The 12,999-nt window shown below is 33.2% G+C and overlaps 1 protein-coding gene across 1 annotated transcript in view; it reads left to right on the forward strand.

The window, feature by feature from the left end:
- LOC110996844 (leucine-rich repeat, immunoglobulin-like domain and transmembrane domain-containing protein 2) overlaps window positions 1–12,999 on the forward strand; it is a 90,791-nt gene that overhangs the window by 15,733 nt on the left and 62,059 nt on the right. The window contains exon 2 of the mRNA XM_022264712.2: window positions 9,830–9,864. The gene's annotated coding sequence lies outside the window, so the exon portion shown is untranslated. The remainder of the gene's footprint in view (window positions 1–9,829; window positions 9,865–12,999) is intronic.

The following is a 12,999-nucleotide window of genomic DNA, read 5'->3' on the forward strand; positions in this document are numbered from 1 at the left end:
TATCTGAGCCTGATTAGAATTTATGTTATTTCTCTTATAATAGATTTTTTTTAAACAAGGGGCAAACTGGCAGCGTCTTCTGATGTTAAGTGATACTCGGGATGCTGGCAAGTACCGGCCTTTTAAGAATTTGTACACTCTTTTCTTCAAGGATCATAAGTCGTAGTATTATATTGTAAAGTTATGCCTTTAAAGATCTTTAAATTTTTATGCTATGTTTTAACTCTCTTCCAGTGCTAGGAAGTATCACTCAGTATTTAATATATAGTTTTCCTGATTACATCTAAACCTAAGGATATAAAATCCAATTGAATAATGGTGTGTTAATACATATACGTATATGTAGGCGTGCGCGTGGTGTAATACATACGTGGTTTTCATGGAAGATATAATTAATATCTGAAGAATTAACCTGTAATGTACGTAATTTTTTAAAGCAAATTCGGACACGTTTCGGCGTTTTTTAAGATACTTTTCGCCATGCCATACCCAAGGGCGGTATGATAGCAGATGAGCTTCCTGCCGATTCACACTGTGATCTATAAAGTGACAGAACGTTGTTGATAATTTTCCTTAAAATTCAAGATGATAGGACAATGAATGTAGTTCCAAATAATAAAGAGTCGATCGTATAAAGAACAAGTCTTTTTAACGAATTATTTAATTAAACAAAATATGTATGTTATTAATCATATTTTGTTTAATTAAATGCCATGTGGAGGCATTATAAAGGGCTCGAAATTAACGGAAATTCCTTAGAAAACCCTGTTAACAAAATAAGATGGCATAATAATAATCCTTTTAAAGAAGCCTTATGGGCCACTTGTTTATTAAATTTCCGCCATTGTGAAGAAAATTGTCTTTTATGTAAGGTATCAATTATATAGCTACTGTATTTTACCCGATGTAGGGTCCAAATAATATTAACCTAAGGAGTGAAGGTAATAGTTTAAAATTATAAGTTTACTTATAGCTTTTTAATTTTTTTTCAATTCTTAAAAGGCCGGCAACGCATTCACGAGCTCTCTGGCTTTAAGTGTCTATACTGCGGTATGATTTAACATAATGTGTATAGAAACCATATTTCAGATTTCTCAAAGTAAAATAAAATATGACAAAAAATCTTTAAAATAATGTTGGATAATTGTGTTACCAGAATCTTCTCGTAATTAAACATTGATATTTTATATTATACTATATTAAGATATACCAAGTGAGACGATTAATTTATTAGGTGTAACGTTAAACGTTAGGATTCGATAGGAACCAAACTCCTGGTACTTGCAAACTGAAAAACCTGATTCAAAATACAATGATTTCAAAGCTATCGCGTAATCTCGTAGTCTCGAGGGTAAAAAGAGTGGGTTAAAGCCATCAGTGGGACCGCAATGTTATCGGAATGTTGTATAAAAGACCCTACAATCCAGATTAGGAAATGTTTGTGAACTTTGGTTCGCATTTTTGCCTATCGGAAAAATGTTCAGGAAAATGTTATGATCGCATGTAACCAAAAAAATTCTTCTTAAAGTGTGTAGACATATATTTTTATTTCTTAAACAGTAATCATGCATCCCTTTCTTTATACTGTTTTGATTTTATTCTAAGTTTCTTTACGAGTCATACAAGGAAAAGTCTTAAAAATCTATACGAATATTACAAGTATAATCATATTTGTATTTGAAGAGAAAAATATAACTTGGTCGTTGAACAACCAGATGGACATATCAAGAAAATACTCATAAAAAAAACATTTCAGTCGAGTATTTAAATTAATAATTATCGTGAAACCAAGTAGGTTTTAACAAATTTGTAAAAAAATATTCGTCCAAAAAAACGGAAAAAAAAAGTTTTTTTTTTCAAAAATCTCTTTTGTGCAGGGTATTGTATTATTAGAATTACAGGTCGTGAAATGAGCGAACGTCCGGCGACTGTGTTTAAATATTAAGTAATAATGTCGGACAACGGTAGTGACACCAATTTGATAATATTTACTGGCGTTGAATCTGCGACATACAAACATGTTTCCTGACGCTGAGACATGAGCTACTGATTGAAGAGAGAGATAACAAATATCCTCAAAAGTTACTCAATGTTAATCCCTCATTATGATCATTTTAAATTTATATTATAACTCTTAGGTACTACAATATTTTTCATGGAAATTTTAGTTTTTTCGTTAGTTTCGTTGAAATAAAGATTGTAGCTCAAATATCTATTCCGTAGCTAAAACAGAGATATCAATGTATTTGAACGGAGTGTGAGCACCCTCGTTAGTGTCATAAACAAAGAATATACCCTCGAGGCAATTTATCATGTATTGTTGTACACCAATACACCTTATACCGGCTTTGTTCCTAACCATAGCAGACGTTATTTAAAAAATAATGTCATACTGTGATTGAACCTGTATACAAATGGATGATAAAATTAGTTCCAACAATTAAGTTAAAAGTGAATTAATTAAAATATATTTAAAATTAAAATATATTTATATAATTTGGTTCTTGCGGTAGTGTACATTTAATGCTGGCAGCGTTTCTTCGTTTCTTAATATTTCTTGATATTTATTCGTATGATTATAATAAATGTATATTACCAAAAATAGTAATTCAAATTCAATTTCAATTCAAAATTCCTTTATTCATATAGGTAACAAAAGGTATACTTAAGAATAAAAAAATAAATATGAAATGCTTCTAGTTTTATATTAACTGATAGTTCTCAAATCGGACGAGAAGAACTGGCAATAAACTCTCCGCCCCGTTTTTTAATCGCCAAATTTTTTGTTTTACACACATTTACATGTTTGTAAGGAGCTGCAACCATAACACCATGTTCCTCGTGACATTAATAATAATAAAGCAATTAATAATAATAAAGCAATTAATAATAATAAAGTAAATTAAAAAAAAAAGTCCTTTATCAGCAGGAGGCATGCTGAAATAGGAGCACGGACTTACATTCTCGTGGGATCAACATGCAATTAAGCACCCGTTCACGAGTATGATGCATGTCCAGCCATCGGCCCCCTCACCATATTTTAGGGATAAACTGATGCATGGACGCGGAATGAAGCAATGACATTTAAGCAAGCATGACGATCCTTGAAATGTGAATTTGGCAGAATAATTAATTATATATCTTGAAAAAAATATTTTTAGTATATTCGTAAAACGCGCTTTTATATTTAAATACGAATCACTGTGTATATATTTTTATACTGAAAGTATTTTACTATCTATTAGTAAAGTAGTATTCGGTTGAATTTACCTAGATTCGTAATAAACGTAACAATTAACAATAATTGGTCTTAATTAAGAAAATAGTTTCAAAGTTTCATGAAGTAGAAACTTCAATTATTATAAAGTAATTTGATCTTCCGTTTTCATGTTTATGATACCCCTGAGGACAATACCAGTTCTTGAATTTAATTATTTAAGGAGTTGTTGGTCTAGTGGCTTTATCATGCTCATCCCTGCGAGCGTAGGGTCGAACCCCGGCATTCTGTCTGTGTGCATTTAAAAATAGTGAGGAAACCGGCATGCCTATGCCGACGTCCACAGAGTGTGTCAGTCACACAAGGCTGCTCTTGCCTAGACATATACAGAAATTTGAGGCCCAAACCTTTAAGATTGTAGCGACATCTTTTAACCAATTGATGAGTATGTGTGTGTGATGTGTGGGAGAGTGTATAAAATTCAATATTCTCCCATATTTTTCTTAAAATAATGATTTCGAGTTACTGTTACTCTGAGTATTGTAAGAATCGTTTAATATAACATTAAAAATTATCAGTCTATAACTGTGGGTAACTAATTTGCTTGCGCACAGAGTAGATTGAAACAGAGTGTATTTACGCTGCGATATTATTCATTTAGAGCTGTGTGTAACGAGAGCTTTGACGATATCGTTAAAACAGGAAAGCGTCTTGACGATGAGAACTGTCATTTGTTTTCTTACTGCAAGCAGAAGAATGTGCTGGTTATGTGCTTAAGAAACCTACCTACCTGTAGTAAAATCTTTGAAAAAACTATATTAAATCAACTTGTAAGTCATTTTAACGCAAACAAATTATTACACAATAATCAGTTCGGTTTTACCAAAGGTCGCTCGACAGCCGATGCCGGCGTTGAGTTATATAGATATATAGTTAAGGCTTGGGAGGAGTCGCATGACGCCTTGGGTGTTTTCTGCGACTTATCCAAAGCATTTGATTGTGTCCAACACGAGACCTTAATCGGGAAACTCCGCCACTATGGCATCAAGAATACCGCACTGAATCTTCTGACTTCGTACTTACATGGTAGAACTCAGAAGGTCGAAGTGAATGGTAAGAGGTCCTCTGGGTCGGCAGTTGATATGGGGGTACCACAGGGCTCAATTCTTGGCCCTTTCCTCTTTCTTGTTTATATAAATGATCTACCTTTCATGGTAGAGAAAAAACATCAGATAGTTTTGTTTGCAGATGATACGTCCTTGATTTTTAAAATCAAAAGACAAATAACCAATTTTGACGATGTGAACAACGCTCTCTCTTCGATTGTCCATTGGTTTAGTATGAATAACCTTCTGCTTAATGCTAAAAAAACGAAATGCATCAAATTTTGTGCAAGAAATGCGAGGGTTATGGGTACTAGACCAATTATAAATAATGAGGAATTGAATCTGGATGATACAACTGTATTTCTTGGGATCACCTTGGATTCAAAACTTCAGTGGTCCCCTCATATCAACGGATTGGCGAAGAGACTTAGTTCTGCAGCTTACGCGGTTAAAAAAATTCGCTCACTGACTGATGTCGATACAGCTAAACTTGTTTATTTTAGTTACTTTCATAGCTTAATGACTTATGGCTTATTGTTATGGGGTCACGCTGCTGATGTCGAATCTGTTTTCATTCTGCAGAAGAGGGCTATTCGTGCAATCTATAATTTAAAATGTAGGGAATCTCTCAGAGATAAATTCAAGGAAATTAATATACTTACCTTTCCCTCGCAATATATTTATGAAAATATTATGTTTGTATACAAAAATAGTGATAAATATACTAGATTAGAACATACGCACAATGTCAATACTCGGAACAAACGCAGGCTGCAATTTCCCCGTACTAGACTATGTAAAGTTAGTAATTCTTTTTTGGGGAAAGGGATACTCTTCTTTAATAAAATCCCAGAGGCTCTTTTATCTCTGCCTTTTAATAAATTTAAGAAATGTATTAAAGAAAAGCTGTGTAAAAAGGCTTACTATAAAGTTATTGATTATCTAGTTGATAAAAGGGCCTGGGACTAGTGCTGGGCAGGCTGCCTCTAATTAATTTGATATATTTGTTTTAAATATTGTTTGATGATTTGCTTTTTTAAAAGAGTACCGAGAGTTTTTTACGCCGGCTTTTTCTCTCGGCCTACACCCTCTGTCTTTGCCGATGAGTAGGGATGCCTACAAGTTCGAATTGATTGACGTGGAATAAGTGATACCTAGAAGATCTTATGTTCCAAAATAAACGTATTTTATTTATTTTTTTTGAAACAGACTAAAACAAAATGTACAAATGCCTTGACCGTACTGGCTGAGTAATATGGAAATATTTATAAATACTTCTTTTTATAGAAACATTTATGAGAGGCTCATCTGATGTTACAATACCGCCGCTTCGGTCCCTGAATGGCCCCTGAGTAAGTGGGTTGCCGGAGTTTAAAGATTTGATAGGCTCTTTTCTTAAAGGACGCTAAGTCGAATTGGTTCGGAAATATAGTGGGAATTTGGTTTCACATAGAGTGAGTGGAAAAACCTGCCTTAACAATCGCTGTGTTGTGGAAAGACGGACGTGGAGGTTATATGGGTGGAATTTCGTATTCGGCCTCTACGTCCGATGAAGAAACTCAGTTGCAATCCGTACAACTTAGAACATTTCGGTCCTTACATAGGAAATAGACATTTTCTCGTACTGGCCACTTTGACCTAAAATATGTATAATATAATATTCCTTACCTCTTTGGTAAGAAATTGTAAATTATTTTTTTCTAAGATATCCACCATACTCCCCGGAACTTGCTAGAACAGATTATAAAAATAATTAATCGTACAATTAGATCGATGAACAGCAAAATCACACAATCAGCCGTTTACATATTGGCATGTAAATGTCATTAATTTTTCAATGTCTAAGTTATGGTCAAAATATTCGCCTTCAAAGGTTGGTGATTCCAGTCCAAATGTTTTTGTAAGTACCTATAAGATTGGATACTTTGATTACTTAAATATATTCTATTAAAAAAACAACTTTGTCTTCATTTATATACAACGCCAACGAAATATCTCATCTATTGTAATATTGTTACAAAAATCTATTTGAGGTTTAATTTTGTATTATTACTAAATAGGTAAAGAATATTGTTAATATTTAAAATACTCAGAAAGTAATAAGAAACCAACTGCTAACCATAATTTAATTAAAGATGAGTACAAAATTATCTTAAATAATATAATAAAGAGAATAAGCCTTTTACTCTTGTACGAGTTGAGCAAGTGCCTCTGGGCGTGCTCTGTGGATTTCGCAGTACTCTGTGCGATTAGCGCTTGGGTCGTAGCTCAACTAATTATAAACTGGAGTTTTAATGCAACACGACAGACCAACTTTCTAGATTATTATTCATATTAACGTGGCATAGAGTACTTTGGGGTTATTTGGAGGCTTTTGTCGTGACTTTGGTTAATAATTTTATGGAACTTGGTTTTTTAAACAGTAATATATTTAAAGGAAGTTAGAGAATTAGCTAAGCGAATAAGGGCAGGAAGTAGTTTCGTTGTGGATAAATGATTCGCCAAGTAAGGGGTGTAATGGGACTTTTATTCAAAATTTGGTATCAACGATTTTGTTCAAAGTATCCTTTAATATTAAGTTTAGTTTATGAATTAATTGTATTTGAGATTAATATGTTATCTACATTACATTTTATTAGAGAATGCTGATGGTGTAGGTAATAAATATATACCCGATACAACATTTTATTTAAATACTTCTAAGTTTCTAGGTGCTGACTTTTTGTGATACAGGTCTTTAATTATATATGTTAAAGGAAACACCGCCCTCATAGAAACCAGATAAACCAGTTTAATGTACAAATGGCAAAAGGCGAATTTTCAAACATTTATATGTTTTGTACAAATTTTCAAACATTTATATATTTTTAAAAAAAATTTAAATATTTATATATTACTAGAAAAACTATTCTATTAGCCTAATTTCGTTTCCTTAGACCATTATTCTAATACTATAAAGTTCGTATTAGGATAAACGGTACGATTGGCTCCGATCCAGGGTTCAAAGAAATAGATGTATTTTACATTGATTGCTGTTCCCAGCTTCTCTTGGGTAAAACTATACCAATCCGGTGTAATTTTTGAAATTGATCTGACAAGTAGTTAAATATATTATATTATATCTTATTAGACGTAGTGAAGTGGTTATTTAGTGGGCGGAGAGTTGAAATATAATAGAAAAAATCCAGTTGAAAAAAAAGTTGCCTTCGAGAGAGATACAACGTTTATAGCAGTCATACAGTTTTTCGATACCATTTTAATAGTATGATTTTTCGGCTGATCGGCGTTTGTTTCTGCAATTACCTCTTCGTCCAGCGACAACTCTCTTGTGATTTAAGAACAGGAAAAAGTCGCTAAGGTCACATCTGGAGAAAACAATGTAAGCATTTCGAATAAAATTCATGGAGTTTTTCCATTGGTATAATATATTCGTATGTAAACTAATTAAAACAATATTAAATATTTAGGTATCTTACCCAGAAACGCGTGAATATCTCAAAAAGCTACTGAACTGATTTGATGAAACTAAGCAATATTTCTAAAATAACAAAGGACCCGATGTGCATGTTATTATGGGGTCATTGGATCTACTACCGCATTTATGATGGAGGGTGTTCAGAAGAGTTGTTCGGATTAATACCTGCAGCTGAGTTTCATTTCGTCGAGGCAGAATCTTCCCGTATCACTATGTGGAACCAGATGCCCACTGAAGTATTAAGAACCAATTTGATTTAGGGTCCTTCAAGAAAACAGCGTAACAATTCGTAAAAAGCCGGCGACACACTCGCGAGCTCTCTGGCATTGTTAGTGTCCATGAGCGGTCACTTAACATCAGGTAGCCTAATTGACCCATGTTCTTAAAAAAAATAGTTTCCGAAAAAATTTTGGACCAACATACATTTACGAATTACACGTACTTTTGAAGTCGGTTAAAGAGACTTATAATTACGCAATGTTATATTTCAACAAATATTTCACAACAAACCTATTTTAAAAGTAAACTAGGCTAAGGAGCCACCTGAATTCAGACTGCATAAAACCAAGACTGAGAGAATATATTTTCAGTGACAAAATCTTAATAATGCTCATAAAATAACTTTGCTCTCTAATGACATTCAATTCAAAGGCTCGGATGTCAAAAGGAATGCCATATAAAAAAGGATATTGTTCATATAATCTTTTAGCGATTCAACGTTCGTTTCACTGTACAAGAGATCTAGTATATTTGAATTTCTAAAGTAAATTTTTTAATTACGTGCTTTATACAAACTGTTGAAAAAAATTGCAAAAAGTCTATTTACGCAGAATAACTCAGGACTACATCAAATTATTGTTAGTGTTTAGTAGTGATATAGTATATGTCATGACGATCGAAAAACGAATGAAACTGCTTGTGACAACGAATTTTATTATATATCACATATCCACAGAGTTTCTACCACCAAGGAGTGTTTATTATAATTATTACAAGGCGCGCCCGTTATCTATAGACTATTATACTTAATGGCATATACAAAATGGCGGTTTTACAAAGATAAATTCTTATTCCACTTCTAATTAACATAATTAAGATAGGAAGAGGACTTCGATTAACTAAACGATTTTTCATTTGTTTCCTCTGATTTGTATATTTTTATGCCCACTTTTAAAGGACTGGCCTCTGGACACACTTTACGCAGAGTAGGAGATACTATTGTGACCTTAAACGTAAGAAAAAAAAAAAAGAAATGTATTAAAGAAACGCTGAGTAAAAGGATCTACTATAAAGTTAAGGATTATCTAGTTAATAAAAGGGCATGGGACTAGTGCTGGCCAGGCTACTTCTAATTAATTTGCGATATTTTTTTCTCTCGGCCTGCCCTCTGTCTTCTTAGCCGATGAGAAGAATGTCTACCGATTCAAATTAAATGACGAGGAATAAGTGATAACTGTATCTTTTATTATAAAATAAACATATTTTATTTTATTTGTTATATTTTATTAAGTGACACATCTATACACACTACCCTCACCTGGACTCACACATTCACGCATATTACACGTCGCGATAAAAAATACAGACTTTTAGAATTGCAAAATTATGATTAAAAATATTGATGAATAGCTAAAGAGGTGAGGCCAGCCAACAGTCTCCGACTGGCTCATAGTTTATGAGCGAAATACTCCTTATAATATCATGATGATATTTTCGGAGTAGTTATCGCCCAAATTAGCCCCGTAAACCTAGCTGATGTTAATAAAATACCCTATTTTGAACGCATTGGTTGTAGGGTGTTTACGCGTCTTATATATCTTATACTTGGTATTGTAAGGTGCGTATAATTATTTAATAAGATTACGCAAATATTTTTATATGGAGGGAACGAGACCACGGGCCGCCCAAAAAGGACTATTATCGCCACCCATGGACACCCACATTTTGTTTATTTTTCCCTTGGAGGGTCTGTTTTGTTCCGGTAAGTGATAATTTGTTGTGAGGTAACGATAATAAAATTTCTTGTTTCAGATAACCTATTACCGTAACGAGGAATTCCTTGCAAGGTAAGAAATTCAGTATACGTGCATAATATAAACATATATAATAAAATAAATATTACAGCAACAAATATATTATCCATAACGTGTTACAATAGAGTAATAGTAATAAAATTACTACTATAATTATAGACGACTTAACGAATTAGTTTTTAAGTTACCAATATTTTGGAAATTGGCATATTACTGTCAAAAAAATTACATTTTAGAATCTTCAAAAGGTCGACTTTTGCCTAATCGAAAGCTTACTATTGAAAAGTTGGCGTGTGTAATAAAACTGAATTTCCAGTTAAAGATTATTAAATAATTCTTTGTTTCGATATCAAAATCTTAGTTGTTATATTCATATTTAATATCTGTGGTGCATAGAATTGAAATATTTAGCCAATAGCTATTTTTTTACTTAAGTAACCACATCAATATAATTCATTTCCTACAGTATAAGTACAATCAATGCATTCTAAAATACATGCTAATTGTGGTGAAACTAAATTTTAGAAATAAAATGATAAAATTTTAAACTTCAAACATTTAATAGAAATAAAATAATCGTGAACATAAATTATTTTACAGACTTGAATAAAGTTAAATATATATCTTCAATTATCAAGAGAACATCACTTACGTTTGATTACATATGGACTCATGCATATCTGGTAAGGATCTGATCTGAAAAGAGAAATCAAAAAAAGACTGAGAAGGAAATTTCACATGAAAGAGGAAAATGTTTACCTGCAGACTTTTAGTATAAGTTGTATTTAAGTATCTAACTGCTTAGTAATTTTTTTACATCATTATTATAACACAAGGACAAAAGGCAACATAGATACACATTGTCGGATGGCCACTAAAGAGATTGGTAGATTATTGTCGGAGTTTGCAGAAACCGCAATAAACTTGACCTTGTTTAGTTATATTGTACACGCAATATTTTTATATATGTTACAGCTATGTATGTAGTTCAACAGTGTTCAACAGTGGTCCGTTGTGCATAACGTGTTGGCTAATTAAAGCCAGCCTAGCTCCTGCCAGAAGCTCAAAAGTTTCCTGGACACTACACAGGCATCGCGAAGCGGCCTCAATGCGAGGATTTCTGTTCGTTGGTTTCACTCGCATTCTAGTGTATGTAGATGAAACTAAAAAAAAACTGAAACAGGCTCTGCACAAGGGTCTGATATGCCAAGGATAAAGAGATCTTTATCAAGGAGCGATTTGAGTTATGTACATGCTATAAAACTTTTCACGCTGTATTATGTAAAACGTTGGAATATGCTACTCCATATTCATAACGAATTAGCTTATATATATATATATATACTAACTAACGTATATTAAATTGCTTCTGTTAATAAAAAAATACAGGTTTGGGGTATATCATTTTCGACTGTTATACTAGAGTTATTTATTTATTAACAAAACAAAACAGATACATCTCTATACAGTAAAAAAATAAAAATAAAACATGAAATGAATACATGGGACATATCCACAAAAAGATACACTGATAAAAAATGAGATACAAAGCAAAGGATGACAGCACAAAATGTATAAATGAGGAGAACGACAGACATACTAGTAGCTAATAAAGAAGATAGAAACACGACTAAGTACATTAATAGCTGTTTCAACTTATTTTTAAATGAAGTGGTGCGGAAGCAGATGAGTCTGAAAAAGGGTCGATATTAGTGGCAGAATCCAAAGTAGAACAAATCCTGTGAAGAGGCTCGCGGCAGCCAAAGTTGGTTTTGGGACAAACAATTAAAACATAATAATTTTGCTAGTAATGAAAAAAAGCTTATTAACGTGTTACACAACAAAAACGTTTCTTCTCAGTTCTTCTTAATTATTAATAATACATTTATATCGTTAGAATGCTTTATGAAAAAATAATATATTTATTGTTCGATTGTGTAAATCTCCTTCAAAAAAAATTGTTAAACTTAGGGTCTTTAAAGAAAAGAGCGTACCAATTCTTAAAAGGCCGGCAACGCACTCTGGCATTGAGAGTGTCCGGCGGTATCACTTAACATCAGGTGAGCCTCCTGCCCGTTCTATAAAAAAAACTTATCAAAACCCTCATGAATTTTTAAAAACATCAAACATTGTCCTGACATCACTGTAAACTATATTTGAAACGTCGACGTCCTTGAAGCGACCGCAATGCGGTGTATTATATCCACGGAGAATTTTTACGCTACTACAAAATCCTTACTGACCTTATGTACTAAAATGTGTGTACATGAATAGAGTCAAAGCATTAAATACTTTCCTAAATAGGTCAGATCGATGATACGTGTACGCAATGCAGGCTGCCTAACCACTACAGTTTTTAAATACTTATTAATGGTATCTTCAAGTTCAATTGGAAGAAGGTACATTTGGAGCTGGTGTTGAGAAATAATTGCTGACCAGTTCAAGTGATAAAGAGCTACAGAGTGATGCCTTTGGATATAAGTACCGTCTATAAACCGTATAAGACTATTCCTTAATTAAAACATTATTAGTAATACATATTGTAATTCAATACAATAGAGCAGCGATGGCCTAGTGGCTTCAGCGTGCGACTCTCATATCTGAGGTCGTAGGTTCGATCCCCGGCTGTGCACCAGTGGAATTTATTTCTATGTGCGCTTTTAACATTTGCTCGAACGGTGAAGGAAAACATCGTGAGGAAACCGACATGTCTTAGACCCAAAAAAAGAAAACAAAAAAGTCGATGACGTGTCGCAGGCTCTGGAGGCTTACACTTACTTGCCTATTAGATTTTAAATATGATCATGAAACCGATGATGGCTGGCCATGCGTCATACTCGTGAACGGGTGCTACTTGTGGTGACTGGTCGTACTTGAATTCGTGTATGCGGTGATATTAGTTGTTTATACTACGTATTTGCGTGTTGTTCTCACGAGTATGTAAGTGCGTGCTCCTATTTCACCATGCCTCTTGCTGATAGAGGACAAATCTTTGTTTTTAATTTATTTTTTTATTCTTTATTACTCAATAGGTCATATGGAACATGGTGTAGTGGTTGCAGCTCCTTACAAGCATTGTGTAAAAAAAACTTGGCGATTAAAAAGAGTGACGGAGAGTTTATTGCCAGTTCTTCTCTTCCGTTCTAGGCCCTTGATTTGAGAACTAGC

This window comes from Pieris rapae, chromosome 16 (assembly GCF_905147795.1).
Source record: "Pieris rapae chromosome 16, ilPieRapa1.1, whole genome shotgun sequence".
In the NCBI taxonomy this organism is placed as follows: Eukaryota; Metazoa; Arthropoda; class Insecta; order Lepidoptera; family Pieridae; genus Pieris; species Pieris rapae.